Below are 15,489 nucleotides of genomic sequence, written 5' to 3'. Positions count from 1 at the left end.
TGTGGCTCCCGGGTTCTAGAGCACAGGCTTGGTAGTTGTGGCATGTGGGCTTAGTTGCTGCTTGGCATGTGGGATCCTCCTGTATCAGGGATCAAATGTGAGCCTCCTACATTGGCAAGGGCATTCTTTATTTACCACTGAGCTACCAGGGAAGTCCCGTAATTCCTACTTTATCTCTTCTTACCACTTCCTGTGAAACAAACTGTACTTTGTCCTGCTGCTGCTGCTGCTAAGTCGCTTCAGTCGTGTCCAACTCTGTGCGACCCCATAGATGGCAGCCCACTAGACTCCTCTGTCCCTGGGATTCTCCAGGCAAGAACACCGGAGTGGGTTGCTATTTCCTTCTCCAATGCATGAAAGTGAAAAGTGAAAATGAAGTTGCTCAGTCGTGCCTGACTCTTAACGACCCCATGGACTGCAGCCTACGAGGCTCCTCCGTCCATGGGATTACTTTGTCCTATTGTTTATCAAATCTGCTGTCATTTTCCACGTATTTGTAGGCTCTATTAAGATTCGAGTCAAAAAGTAACCTTTGACCGCTTAGGGCTGTGTAGCCAGTTTTGAGTCCCCAGTCACTCCAGAGTCATTTTGTACTGGAGCTCTCTCATTCCTTCATTCATGTGTTCAGTCATTCTAACATTGGGCTTTCCCTCTGTGCCAGGTACTGCACTAGGCCCTGGGAATCAGCATAATGAACAAGACAGAGGTAGTTCCTGCTTTGCTAGAGCTTACAGTGTAGCAGAGAAGGCAAAAATGAAGCAGATAATCACAGTGAAGTCTGATGACCTATGCAGTGGAAAATAAGGGATGTGATGAGAGGGTACATATTGCAGGGGAACTTAATATTGTTTAGGGTGTTGGAAAAGACCTCAACACTACCTTAGTAGTTGACATTTAAATAGAGACCTGAAAATTGAGAAAAAAATACCCAAGTAATGGGGCTCAGAAAGGCAAATTCTAGGCCACAGGTAGAATATATGCAGAGACTCAGAGGCCAGTGATAGGCATAAGGCCACATCCATGTTGGTTCATTCATTAAGCAACCATTTATAGCTGGTGGCTTATGTCGTGCACTGTGCTAGTGTCTGGGGACATATAAAACAATCAGACATGGTCTCTACCTGCCCTGGAGACACTCAGGAGTGGTGGTGTTACTCCTTGGTAACTAGGGTGCTAAGGTCATCCTAGGTCTTGGACTCAGTCTCCTGGGTCTCATGTGACAAGACTTAACACCTTTAGTGGCACTGCCTGCCCTTGAGTATTTGGCCCACCTGTCAAGCAAAGAGGATGTAGACCTCAGCTGCAAACTTGTAGCATTTGCTTTCATCCCTGGCTTCACACTTGCCAGATCCTTGGTTAATCTGTGTTCATCTACAGACTCGAGGTTGTTGGAGGTCAAGAAATTGGCTTTTACCCCAGCAGGAGCATAGAAGAGGCTTTCTGGCTAAGATGGAGTTACAATGGTTGTCAGGGTCTGTGCCCCTGGTGCCTTGTATTTATTAGTTGACTTGATTGTGTGGTCTCAGGCCCATCCATTGTCTTGAATGCATGTTTGGTAGTGTTTTAGCTCTGATATTCTGAGCTGTGGCTCCGCTTATAGACAGAAGTCTCAGTGGCTAGCTGCCTTGGATTGTGCATTGCCTAACTTCAGAGTGTACTGATTATATAGACTGTGTTGTGAATGGGTCACCCCTCCCTAACTGTGTAACAGTGCTTTGTTGTGGCTAGGTAAGGGGAAGAGAAGTTATTTAAACTCTGACTGTGTGCCTCAGGCTAGTGGTTTATATTCTTTACTTCATTTGATAATCTCAGTAATTCTCTGAGGTAAATACATTGTTCTTCTTGTTTACAGATGAGAAGACTGAAGGTTCAGTGAAGCTAGTGAGTGGTGCCTTGGAATTAGAGCTTGGGTCTGACTGAAGTCCGTGCTTCTCTTCCATTCCCAGCTGTTTCCCAGCGTGGTCAGAGACTTCAGGTCTTGCGTGTCATCTTGTTTCCATGGCTTCCTTGGCCGTGTCTGATTTGACTTATCTGCCTGGCCGCCCTGTGTCAGTAACCTAAGGATCCTCAGCTTGGCTGAGGCTCAGGAATGTGTCCTGCTTCAGAGATGCTCTAGAGTCATTTTTTTCCCATCTAAAATTTATTTTTGTGTTTAGCAGGAGGCAACGATATAACTGTAGCTAGTCATTTTAAAGGATAAGTCAGCTCTGGATTTGTTGGGCTGCTTTTCTTGCTCCAGCTCCCATAACGTTCTCAGTAGGACAGAGGCTGGGGGCGGCTCACTGAAGATGAGTTGGATGAAAAAGGCCTTAGATCTGAGCTTGGGTGATGAGATGAGATTCCTTCAGCCTTTCTGAGTTGCATGGCTGCTAAGGTTGGTTGGCTCTTTATAAATTAGAAATTAATGTCCCTTTGCCAGGGACCCGCGGTTCTTGTTTTTCCCTTTTAGGAGAGGACATGCCTCTTCACTTGGGGTATCTGGAGCTGCTGACCTTAGAGTGGTAAGGGCTTTTCCTTCCTGGAGTTGTCAGGGGTGTGTGTGGTGTGGGAGAGGGCTGTGTCAGGCCGAGTCTGGGGGAAGGTGGGAGGGGAGTGGGGGTGTGTATTCACTGCCTCGCTTGCTTTTCAGTACTCTTTCCTTCCTTCCTTTCTCTTGGCAACTCTGCAGGCCTGTTTGAGAAGTAGGATCTAAGTAACAGAAGGCCTCTGGACCCACCTAGCTTGTGCTCCAACTCCCCCAGACTGCTTGCAGGTCCTGAATTCTGTCCCCTCTGTCCTTTCCATCCCTAAAAAAGAGGGAAGATGTCCTTTGTGTCTTCTCTGCTCCTCATCATTTCAAGACTCAGTTTGTAGCTATATAAAGTATATATTTAATTTTGGGTACCCTGGGTCTTTGCTGTGGCACGTGGGCTTCTCCAGCTGTTGCACTTGGACTGTCTAGTTGTGGTGTGCAGGCTTAGTTGCTCTGCAGCGTGTGGAATCTTAGTTCTCTGACCAGGGATCAAACCAGCATCCCCTGCATTGAAAGGCAGACTCTTGACCACTGGACCACCAGGGAAGTCCCTTAAGACTCAATTTAGATGTTACGTCTTCAGTGACTTGCCTTTAAGTGCTTCTCTCTGTGGAGGTAGGCACCCCTACTTTTGTGCCCCCACGGCACTCTGTACAGGCCTCTGTTGTACCGTGTTCCTCACTGCTTCCCTGTCCACATCTTGAGCCTCTTAAGAGCAAGAGTCTGAGTTGGTTTCATCTCTCTTTAGCAGGCACAGGGCCGGAGGGAGACTAGAATATCAAGAAATTTGAACTGAACTACATTGATGCCTGAATTAGATGGTTGTACAACTATCTTGTGTACCTCCATAAACTAAAAAAGGATTCTCTTGCATAATTCACTGTATTGTGTTATCTTCTAGGCCCCATAGTCTTTCAAACATGCACTGCAGTAGCTGATTTCCAGAGAGAACAGTGTCCTGCTCTATAGATGTTATCTTTGCCTGCTTTGCCCTTCACCTTACAGTGTTCTTCTAGGCCCCTGGGCCTGATCCAGGGAATGAATAGGGAGGAAATGCCAGAAACAGCCACTCTTGGCATCCTGAATCCTTAATTTGCAGGTTTGGGCTTGTGGGGCAGTGCAAGGTGAGAAAATGGAAATGAACCTGTTCCCTGTAATAGCGGCTGAACTGGTCACCATCACTGTTGCTGCAGCAGGCACGGCGCTGAGGCACCCACTCCCCTTACTGTCTTCTGGGTCTGAGACAATCAGTTCTTCTACATTAGCTTGCTTGGCTCACCCTGTGATTTCTCACAGGACTGAGCCTGAAACAAGTCCTGTTACAGTTGTTTTTCTGCCATTGTCAGGCCACAGACTGAGGTTGTTTATTCCTACCCCTTCATTTTATAGGGGATGAAATTGAAGTTCACGGTGACATGGGGCTAGCTCATGGTCATGTGACTAATAAGTGTCAGCTGAGGCTAGACACCGGTCATCCAGCTCCCTGCAGAGCGTTCTCTTCCCTGTGCCTCTAATATCAGTTTCCTCTTTCTATTTGTAATTCCTGTAGATTGTGAACTTGGTGGGGGTGAGGGAGCCAGGAAACTTGATATCTTTTTCTTCTGTCGCTCCCTCCTCCTGCACAGGCTGGGCAGAGAAGACATTCAGGGAAGATGTGGTGAAGCACTGAACAGAAACCTAAGTTGGCCCAGCAAGACCTCATGGGCTAAGCCAGAGGAGACTAAAGAAAGAAGATCTCTCCCAGTTTCACTGGAATATCTTTGGTTTTGGTGATGATTCCTGTGGTTTGGCTTTCCTAGTGTTAAACACAACCTTGGCTGGAGTATGGAAGAGGTGTGGTTTGTAACCCTGGTGTTTTATATGGTGAAAGCCAGATCTGTAATGAAACTTGTGGGAAAATATCACATCTCAGCCCGCTGAGGATGCCTTCAGGTTTTCAGGCTCCTCCCTTGCTCTCCAGTAGCCATCATAGGACATAGAGATGAGATGTAGCCTTGCTGGCTCCATTACAAGTAGATACCATTGCTTGAGTGCTTACTGTGATTTAGGGAACTGTTTTAGGTATTTCAAAATTCTTTTAATCCTCACAATCCTCCACGAGTAGTTACTACAATTTTTTCGAGCCTTTCAAATTGACTTTATTGAGATATAGTTTACATAGAGTAAAATGCATTCATTTTAAGGGTTCAGTTTGAGTTTTGATAAATATATACAGCTCTATAAAAATATATATACCTCCCCTGCAGTCAGGGTACAGAATGCTTCCATCAGTGGGTACTATTATTGTCTTCATTCTGTAAGGAGGAATCTGAGATACAGAGGACTTAAAGGATTTGTTCAAGGTCTCATGGCTTGTGATAGAACCAAGATTTGAACCTAGGCTGTCTGACTCCAGAGCCCATGTTCTTAACTGCTGTGCTATTCTGCCTCCCATCCCTTCTTTCGTGGTCCAGCCATTGCCTGTCTTGCCCTGGTGCATTAAGTAATTAAGTACATTAAGGAGTAAGATGACATAGGCTTAAAGTCTAAGCCCTAAAGGGGCCTTGAGGAGCACAAAGCCCAGAGGTAGGCAGTGGGGAGGGATGAGACAGCTATAAGTACCCCTAGAATCTCAAGACCAGAGTAGGCAGAATTTTGCCTCTCCAGGCCTATGAAGAGTGGGGTGGACTAGGGAGCCTGCTAACAAGGGTATAATATAGTGTCTGAAAAAGGGCCTGGCTCCAAGGCTCACAGAACAAGATATAGAAATATAGATGATAAGACACAGCAGTCTCACATGCTCTGAGACTGCTGTCTGTGGTAGGCTACAGCGAAAGGCACTGGGCACTGTAAGGGCCACATGGACAGGCCAGGGCATATGTAAAGGAGGTGAGATGGAGAGGGGCCTTGAAATCTAGTGCTTTGAAGAGGAGTTGAAGGAGCCAGGTTTGGAATTCCTGGAGAAAAAGTAATCATTGTCTTCCTGTCCTTGAAAGGCTGTTCTTGGGAAGAGGAAAAAAAAATCTTATTTTTCTGTGTGGCTCCAGAAGGCATAACCAGAGCCTTTTGGGTGGACCAGTGTAGCATATTTTGGAAAAATTAAAGTGCAGTGAATATGAAATACCTCATCAGCTTGTCATTTGCTTGAAATACAAATAAGGTCAAATGTCTTTCCAATATTAAGATTAATCTCTTGAATGACTGAAATTATCAGGAAGTTTAGAATGTTTCTCTTGGGGCTTTTTGTCCCCGCTCTTTCTCTTTGTCAAACTATTCAAGAAATCTAAGGGTTCAGGCTTAGTTCCAGATAGAGGACTAGAGAATTGTATTGTTCTGGTTGTGGGCCCCATATTTTAGCTTCTGCTGATGATAACACAGTGTGGCTTTTAAAAATGGACTTTGCACGGAATGTAGTTTCCTTATTTAGTGTAGCTGTGGGGACTTGGTTCTGCATAAGTGGCAGTGGTTCTTTGAGGAAGGATGATAGTTCTCCTTGAGTGTCACTTGGCCTAGGCTCTGCGGTGCTTGACCCCTCCCAGTCATGTCCATATATACTCATCCACTGGAGAAGGGAGCCCATTCAGTCTCTGGTTGGCTGGGTCTTGAAGTGTTTCCAGCCTTCTTCCATGATCATTTGGGTTATGGTATTGAGTTTGGAACACCCATTCGGACGTTCTGTTTCCTCAGGAGTGAGTACTTACTGTAGGCTGTTACTGCCTCTTCCTTCCTTTAACTTGACTTAAAATCTCAGTCAGTCTGAGAAATTCTAATAGTATTGAACCTCAGAGGAAAGGTGGTCAAGGTTTCAGTCTTTGTTCCTGGGGGACTTTGAACCCTGTGTGTATTCGTATTCATTTTCCCCAGTTTTGCGTACCAAAGGGTATTGGGGATGGTCTTTGCCAAGTCACAGATCCTGTTGCATCCTTTTCCTCAAGGACAACGTGTGCCTACTTGCCTTATATTTATCTAGTTAATGGGAGCTAAAAAAGCACCTCAGGAACAGTGATGTGCCCCAAGATGACTTGATGTTTCTAAGGCAGAGAGGGGCTGATAACTTTTAAAATGGCCATTTTTCTCTAACTAAAGTAGTTTGAATTGTTGTTTAATCCAGTCCTTAATATACAAGGAAGATTTTTTTTGAAGTACTGTAACTCCTGGTCATTGGAGTAGGCCACACAGAGATAGGAGTGCTTTGACATTTCAGCTGTTAAAAAGAGACTAGCTGTGAGGAAATGCTGAATTCCTTAATATGAATGAGTAAGGTTAACATTAGAAAATGTAAGAAGGGGCAGCTGGACCATGTCATCTGAGCCTCAATCTTGAAACCCTTTCCTCCATGGAGGGACTCTTACTAAATATCTGTGCTGTTAATACCACCATACTAGCTTCAGGAAGGTACTGCTTTCCTTTTATTTTTAGGTCCAAGTTGAGTATAGGACCTTTTTTTTCCCACTATCATGTAACTGAGTCCTACACAAAATTTAGACAACAATTTTTTATAGACTCAGACATGGCAATAGGACTGTAAACATTATTATTGAAACTAGAGAATCTGGCTTATAAAATGCTGTTTGATATCTGAGGCTCTCAGAAGACCGGTAGTGCCATGACAGTTATCTGTCTGCTCATGGGATGGAAGAAACATGAGAAATGGATGTGGGTTAGGATGCATTTCATCTGAAAAGCACTTCTAGCTCTGAGATTCTATGAGTCTTCTAGGCTTTTCCATCCTGCAAATTCTAGAACTGACTTTGTGCAGTGATTCCTGGAAATCTTATGGGCCCAACAGGGGGTCAGTAAAATGAGTGATATGATGCTGTTGAGGCTACTGCTGACCTCACTTCCCCGTTTCTCCCCTCAGCTGCCCTCCCCTTAAGCCAGAGAAATGCAGATATGAAATAGAGCCTCTTGTGTTTTGTATGGGGCTTCCCCGGTGGCTCTGAGGTAAAGAATCTGTCTGCAGTGCAGGAGCCACAGGAGACGTGGGTTCGATCCTTGGGTTGGGAAGACCCCCTGGAGTAGGAAATGGCAACCTACTCCAATATTCTTGCTTGTAAAGTTCCACGGGCAGAGGAGCCTGATGGGCTACAGTCCGTGGGGCTGTGAAGAGTTGGAGACAACTGAGCAACTGAGCCACCATGTTATGTATGCTTTACACAGTTAAAAAAACCCATAGCCTTGTATTTTGTCCATGATGTTGCTCTCTCTTTTTCTCATTTGACCACTTAAACAGCTTGTGAAATGGGCAAGAAAGTGCTCATTAAACTCTTTTTCAGTTCAGTTCAGTTGCTCAGTTGTATCCGACTCTTTGCAATCCCATGGACTGCAGCACGCCAGGCCTCCCTGTCCATCACCAACTCCCAGAGTCTACCCAAACCCATGTCCATTGAGTCGGTGATGCCATCCAACCATCTCATCCTCTGTTGTCCCCTTCTCCTCCTGCCCTCAATGTTTCCCAGCATCAGGGTCTTTTCCAATGAGTCAGCTCTTCACATGAGGTGGCCAAAGTTTTGGAGTTTCAGCTTCAACATCAGTCCTTCCAATGAACACTCAGGACTGATGTCCTTTAGGATGGACTGGTTGGATCTCCTTGCAGTCCAAGGGACTCTCAAGAGTCTTCTCCAACACCACAGTTCAAAAGCCTCAATTTTTTGGCGCTCAGCTTTCTTTATGGTTCAACTCTCACATCCATACATGACTACTGGAAAAACTATAGCCTTGACTAGATGGACCTTTGTTGGCAAAGTAATGTCTCTGCTTTTTAATATGCTGTCTAGGTTGGTCATAACTTTTCTTCCAAGGAGTAAGTGTCTTTTAATTTCATGGCTGTAATCATCATCTGCAGTGATTTTGGAGCCCCCCAAAATAAAGTCAGCCACTCTTTCTACTGTTTCCACATCTATTTGCCATGAAGTGATGGGACCGGATGCCATGATCTTTGTTTTCTGAATGTTGAGCTGTAAGCCAACTTTTTCACTCTCCTCTTTCACTTTCCTCAAGAGGCTTTTTAGTTCTTCTTCACTCTCTGCCATAAGGGTGGTGTCATCGCATATCCGAGGTGATTATTTCTCCTGGCAATCTTGATTCCAGCTTGTGCTTCATCCAGCCCAGCGTTTCTCATGATGTACTCTGCATATAAGTTAAATAAACAGGGTGACCATATACAGCCTTGATGTACTCCTTTCCCTATTCGGAACCAGTCTGTTGTTCCATGTCCAGTTCTGACTGTTGCTTCCTGACCTGCATATAGGTTTCTCAAGAGGCATGTCAGGTGGTCTGATATTCCCATCTCTTTCAGAATTTTCCACAGCTGATTGTGATCCACACAGTCAAAGGTTTTGGCATAGTCAATAAAGCAGAAATAGATGTTTTGCTGGAATTATCTTTCTTTTTTGATGATCCAGCTGATGTTGGCAATATGATCTCTGGTTCCTCTGCCTTTTCTAAATCCAGCTTGAACATCTGGAAGTTCATGGTTCACGTATTGCTGAAGCCTGGCTTGGAGAATTTTGAGCATTTACTAGCATATGAGATGAGTGTAATTGTGTGGTAGTTTGAGCATTCTTGGAATTGTCTTTCTTAGGGATTGGAATGAAAACTGACCTTTTCCAATCCCGTGGCCACTGCTGAGTTTTCCAAATTTGCTGACATATTGTGTGATTGAGTGCAGCACTTTGACAGCATCATCTTTTAGGATTTGAAACAGCTCAACTGGAATTCCATACCTCCACTAGCTTTGTTCATAGTGCTGCTTCCTAAGGTCCACTTAACTTCACATTCCAGGATGTCTGGCTCAAGGTGAGTGATCACACCATTATGATTATCTGGGTTGTGAAGATCTTTTTTGTAAACTCTTTTTTTAAAACTCTTGTTTAACCTCTTTTAGAGGTGAAGAAATCGAGGTCCAAAAAAGTTAAACATCTTGCCTGTCTGAATTACATGCTAGACAACTGTTATCCTTAGTACTTTTAATACATATTGTTGAATAAATGAAAGAAGCAGAACTGGAGCCTACATTATGTTTCCTTGGCCAGCATTTTGCTACTGTAGTGTTCTGAGCCCTCGGGGTGCTTTCTATGGGCAACTTTAAGACTGGCTGGGTTCTGCTGGCCTTTCCTTTGGGATTCCCTCATTCCATAGCTGAAGCTGTGTGCACTCGTTGGAGAGCATCATCCCAATTGTATTCCCTGCAAAGTGAGAGGGGAAAAACACTCCACCCACCATGAATTCTTTTTTTATTACTTGTTTTCTGGAATCTTCATGTTATTGCTGACAAGAGTGACTCATAGACTTCACTATGTTATTTTCTTGGTTAAGGGAACTTTTTCCTTAGCTCTAGAAGAAATTAATTAATAGTTACATGTGATTAAGGCACAGGTGTTCAGCAGCTTTACACAGAACACAAGAGTCTTCTCTTCTAGCTAAGGCCAGACACATTGCTTTGGTTTGGTAAAATTTTGTAGCCACTGTGTGCTTAGCTATGTGTTAGGTACTTTAGGGGAAGTCCTTGGGGTAAGAGGCTCAGAGTTCAGCTGGAGAGATAAGGCACATCTATAAACAAGAAAATATCGTGAGACAGTTTTTAATAAAATACAAAAATCAAATTGTATACCTATAAATATTTAAACATGGAAAATAAGTCATAGGGGCTTAGACGGTACAGTGTGTAGAAAGAGTGTGTGCTTTAGTATTGTGGGCCATTGATAAGCTAACCCTCTGAACTATTAATACTTTTCTCTCTTCTTTGGTGTGGGCATAGTAATAGCAGTCTTATAAGATTGTGAAGATCAAATGATGTTTAATGAGTCTAAAGTACCTGCATAATGTCTGATATATGGTGGTCATAAAACCAGTGGTAATTCCCTCCTCCCCTTTTCCAGGAGGCTTCCTAGAGGAGCTAAGCCTGAAAGATTGATTTGGATTTGGGGGCAGGAAAGAGTGGAAGAAGGGTGATGGGCAAAGGGGGAATGGGAATGGTCAGGTCCCGTGATTATATCAGTCTGGTAGGAGTGGAGGGCACATAAAAGAAGCAGTGAGGAGTAGAGCTAAAGAAACAGAGGTTTAGGCTTTATTTAAAGGAGATGTTGTCATGGGAAGGGAAGGTTTTTTGTTTTTTGGAGCCCTGTACACTGGTGTGTGTATATGTATAGAAAAGCCCTTTTATGCTCTGCAGTGTAGTATAGTAGCTAGGAGTTTGGGTTCTGGAGCCAGACTACCTGTCTCTAAATGCTACCACTTAGTTTACTTCTCTGTGCCTTAGCTTCTTGACCTGAAAACTGGAGGTGATAATGATAATACCTTGTGAGGTTGTTGTGATGAATGAGATAAAAAGTAAAAAGTGCTAGAATAGTAATTGTCACATAGTACTACATACATGTTAGCTGCTATAATTATTGTCGTTTGTTGTTGTCTTAGTTCCTAAGTTTTCCAACTCTTTGCAACCCCATGAACCGTAGTAGCCCACCAGTCTCCTCTGTCCATGGGATTTCTCAGGCAAGAATACTGGAGTGGGTTACCATTTCCTTCTCCAATAATTATTGTAATTATTCTTAAATGAAAGAAAACTGTCTGAAAATAGTGTATGCCCTTACTGATCAACTTTGATAATTTTTTAAAAAAAGGCTGATCTGTTAACTGAGGGACTGGCATCTGTACTTTGAAGACCTCTGTTCTAGTTAACGAAGAGTCATCAGTGTGGTGAACCTGCAAAAGTGGTGATAAACAAGATCTGATTGGGAGGTGCAGGCTGAAGGAGAGAGAGAAGAATTGGCAGTGGGCTTGGAATGTGGAGCTTGGGGTTTAGGGTGTGTCCACACGAAATCATCCAGCATAATAGATTTGTTGCATTTGGAGGCAATTCTTGGTGGAGTTAGGCAGTAGAAGTGTACAGCCTTGTCAAAGAACTTGAGTTCTGGTGAGGGAGATGCACAGTACCCACAGTAAACAGTGTTGCCATAGAAAAAACATGACCATTTTTTTGAGTAAGTAAATGTCCAAATAAAATAGGGGTGATTGAGGACTGTAGGAACTGGAAGGTGTCCCCAGAGGACACAGTAGGTGGACTGGGCTTGAAGCTTGGTTAGAGTATGATTACTGGGGACTTCAGGGAGGTGAGAATGGAGATAGAATATGATCAAGTTCGTAGCCAAGCTTGGATCCAGTTTCTCTATTCCAGAGCAGTGCCCCTTAACTAGCCACTTGTTTCTAGACTGTGTGTGGTGGTCTCATCATGTGAACTGCAAAATTAGCTCCCATTTTCCGAGAAGTGTGGTCTGTGGTGCTCAGGTGGCACATTGCTAGCTTCTTTGCAGATTTTCAAGTCCCACAAGGGCCAGGCTGAACTGGCATTCTGTGGGGCTGGGGTGGGGTATGGAAAAGGTGTAGTTACTCTCTTCCATTTGGATAGGGCTTCAGGAAAGTGTCTGAGGACCTGATCCACCCCTCCCCACCCCCCCCCCCCCCCCATGCTTTTTTCTAGTGCTGGCTGTGCTGTGTGCCTAGGCGGGGCCTTGCCGGAACATGGGTTTGGTGATGAGGCGGTAGGGTGGCAGGGACTACCGAATTTGGAGCTTCCCTTGAATGAACTGTGGTTTGGTATGAGTTGTTTGCTTTCCTCTGTGTTTGTGCAGCATTAAAAGGACTTTTGTTTTCATCTTTGACTTGCTCAAGGTTAAATCACTAAAGGTTGCATTTGAATGAAACAATTTCTCATATTGGCTGGCTTTAAGTTTTAAGTCTTAAGACCCATTAATGGTGGTATCCACCAGCAGAGCTCTTTGTGAGATAAGGTGGCTCTGGTTTCTGTGGGAGGCTATGTGCAAGGCAGGAAGAAATGTGTGAGGGCAAGATAGAGAAGCCTCTTGCAGAGTCTCCAGCTTATGCTCAGAGCTTTGGGTACGTTTGCATGCAGGGTAGAGCTTGGGCCGTTACAGAGTTTGATGAGCTTTACCTGAAGGAAATGCCCCAGAGGGGTAATATAGTTTTTGAAGCAACCAGGGCTATAGCGTATTCCTTTTACCCCAAGGCAACACCTCTGCTAGGATCCTAGGCCACGATGCCTGGCTTAGCAGAGTCCTAACCACTGGCTCTCCAGGGAATTCCCAACCTAGGACTCTTTAGTTTGCCCTTAGAGACCTCTCCAGTCCTGTCTGTGCAGGACTGAAGCATCCAGCATTCCAGCATCCATATGTTCCATATTCTCTAAGGCCAAGTCAATGGCCAATCATTCTTCTCTGGCAACCCTTTCCCTCCCCCTTGAAGGAGAATTTCTCATCTTGCTTCCACAGAACTTGGCATTTCCCTTGATTATAGCCCTTTTTTAATATCCTGATTGCCTGCTGTCTCCACTAGAAGGTAAGGTTTTGTTCTTGTTTTTCTGGTAAATCTATTTATTATATTTTTTTAATAAAAAAAAGATTATTTACTGCTGAACATAGCTCTTTCCAAAAGGAACCTCAGGCCAACTCAAGTTTCTAAAATAATTTTCTGAAATAGATGAAAAAAATATCAAAGAACAAACATACCTTTTTTTCATGCTTCCTTTCTATGTAACTCATATAGTTATATTACTAAGACTTGAAGAACACAAATTGTCACTTGTATATATAAAACTCACATAAGCATTAGAAGCAAATGTATTAGTAAAAAGATGGCTTTGTCTACAACAATGGAGCATAAACTAAAACATGCTTTTTGAAGGCAGAAGTTGTTGTTGTTGTTTTGTGTGTGTGTGTGTGTGTGTCTAGCACCTGAGTTGTATACAAGGTAAACATCAATAATGAAGAATAAATCAGTGAATGATTTAAGATTTTTTGGTGGATTTTTAGTTCTTTTCCTTATTAAAAGCTCAAGACCTCAACTGCATTGATTTTGTGGTTGGGCCTCAGGCTGGGTCTAAATTTGATGTCTCCTGTGCAGACTTAAGAATCATTTGAAATGTTCTCCCCTAATAGGGTGTTTCTTTCTGGCCTTTCCTTTTTCAGCATTTCTCTTTTCTTTAATTGCCATTTAAACATCTGCATGCTGAGGATGAACTGATGGAGGAGAATGTTTCTCTGAGGACATGGTGTCTAATAGCAGTCAAGGCTTTGTGGTTGATTAACTCACTGATTGAATCACTGACTTTGAGGCATCAAGGGAGGGAGCATGGTTATATCTAAGGAGAGTTCGAGAACTCTGTGTGCACGTACAGTGAGTGGTGGAGGGAATGGAGTGGTAGGAGTGATGGTAAGATGAAAAGAGAATGTTCAGGGGAATCTAGAGTTTTAAACTTCCTCAGGACCATGTTTTGGATTTTCCTGATCTAGAGTCAGAGTAGGTTAGTAGAAAGAGCAGAAGTCAAGAGCCTTGACTTTCTTCTGCCACCAGCTCATATCCAGGACAAATTGCTGCTGCTCTATTGTTCTCATTTTTTTTTGTCAGGTGGAATTGGGAATCTCTGCCCTTGACTGTAGTGAGGATTGGTGAGATGTTGGATGAGAAAGCTCTGCAGAACAGAGGTGCCCTTATCAGAGCAGGAGAAAAGTATAGTGTCTGTGGTCACCGTTCCATCTTTTCTCACCAAAGTCTTCTTGTCTCTGGAGGAATCAACTGTTGTAGCCCAGTTCTTGATGTTCAGGTTTCTCTGACCTTTCTGTGCTTTCCAGCCTCTTGATAGTCATTCTTCATTACTGCTGTCCCAGCAAGGCCCTCCATTGCCTCTGGCCTCCCTCTATCAGAGCCCTAACCAAGGTGCCTTGGCATTGCCTATTTGGAAGTAGCTATTAAGAGTATAGGCTCTAAATTGGGAACCTTCCTACACTGTTGGTGGGAATGTAAATTGGCGTAGCCACTATGAAAAACAGTATGGAGGTTCCTAAAAAAACTAAAAATTGAGTTGCCATATGATCCAGCAATCTCACTCCTGGGAATATATCCAGACAGAACTATACTTCAAAAAGATACATGCACCCCTATGTTCATAGCAGCACTATACATGATAGTCAAGACATGAAAACAACCTAATTGTCCATCAAAAGATTAGTGGATGAAGAAGACGTGGTGCATATATACAATGGAATACTACCCAGCCATAAAAGGAATGAAATAATGCCATTTACAGCAACATGGATGGGCCTAGAGATTATTATACTAAGTGAAGTCAGTCAGAAAAAGATAAATATCATATGATATCTCTTATATGTGGAATATAAAGTAGGATATAAATGAACTTATTTACAAAACAGACTCGCTGACGTAGAGAACGACATGTGGTTGCCAAAGGAGGGGTGGGAGAGGGATGGCTTGGAAGTTTGGGGTTAGCAGACACAAACTGTTATATACAGAATTGATAAATAATGAGGTTCTTCTGTATAGCACAGGGAACTAGTATATTCAATATCCTGTGATAAACCATAATTGAAAAGAATATGTAGAAGAATATATATATAACTGAATCACATTGCTGTAAAGTAGAAATGAACACAACATTGTTCAACTATACTTGATAAATTAAAAAAAAAAGAAGAGTATGAGCTCTAGAGTCAAGCTGCCTGGGTTTGAATCCTTACTTTTACGACTTGCTTGCTGTGTGCTCTTAAGCAAGTTACTGAGTCTCTCTGTGCCTTGTTTTCCTATCTGTACATGAGGAGAATAATAGTAATGAGGTTGGAATTCCATGGTGGTCCAGTGGTTGAGACTCAGTGCTTTCACCGCTGTGGCTGGGTTTAATCCTTGGTAGGGGAATGACGAACCTGCAAGCCAAGCAGCATGACCAAAACCAAAAAAACCAAACAAAAACAAAACCGTAACCACCTCACTAAGTTCCTGTGTAAATTAAATGGAGCAGTATATGTGGAGAGCTTAGAATAGCACTTGCCATATTAGTAAGCATTCAAAATTGTTATGTGTTGTTACAATAATTACTTAACTCTCCAATCTCTGATTGGAACGCCGGTAGGCCAGAAGCATATCTATTTCCTCATTGTATCCCATAGGATTGGAGCAGCAGACATTTGCTA

At 43.3% G+C, this 15,489-nt stretch overlaps 1 protein-coding gene across 5 annotated transcripts in view; it reads left to right on the top strand.

Moving 5' to 3' along the window:
• STIM1 (stromal interaction molecule 1) overlaps positions 1–15,489 on the top strand; it is a 196,731-nt gene that overhangs the window by 78,638 nt on the left and 102,604 nt on the right. Inside the window, exon 1 of one of the 5 annotated variants that reach the window (XM_052653285.1) lies at positions 1,924–1,975. The exons of the other annotated variants lie outside the window; for them this stretch is intronic. The gene's annotated coding sequence lies outside the window, so the exon portion shown is untranslated. Of the gene's footprint in view, positions 1–1,923; positions 1,976–15,489 lie in introns of those variants that run through there. 5 annotated transcript variants of the gene reach the window in all.

The sequence above is a fragment of the Budorcas taxicolor genome, chromosome 15, assembly GCF_023091745.1.
Source record: "Budorcas taxicolor isolate Tak-1 chromosome 15, Takin1.1, whole genome shotgun sequence".
Lineage (NCBI taxonomy): Eukaryota > Metazoa > Chordata > Mammalia > Artiodactyla > Bovidae > Budorcas > Budorcas taxicolor.
The sequence above is the reverse complement of the archived record's forward strand: the minus strand, read 5'-3'. Positions and strand labels throughout refer to the sequence as shown.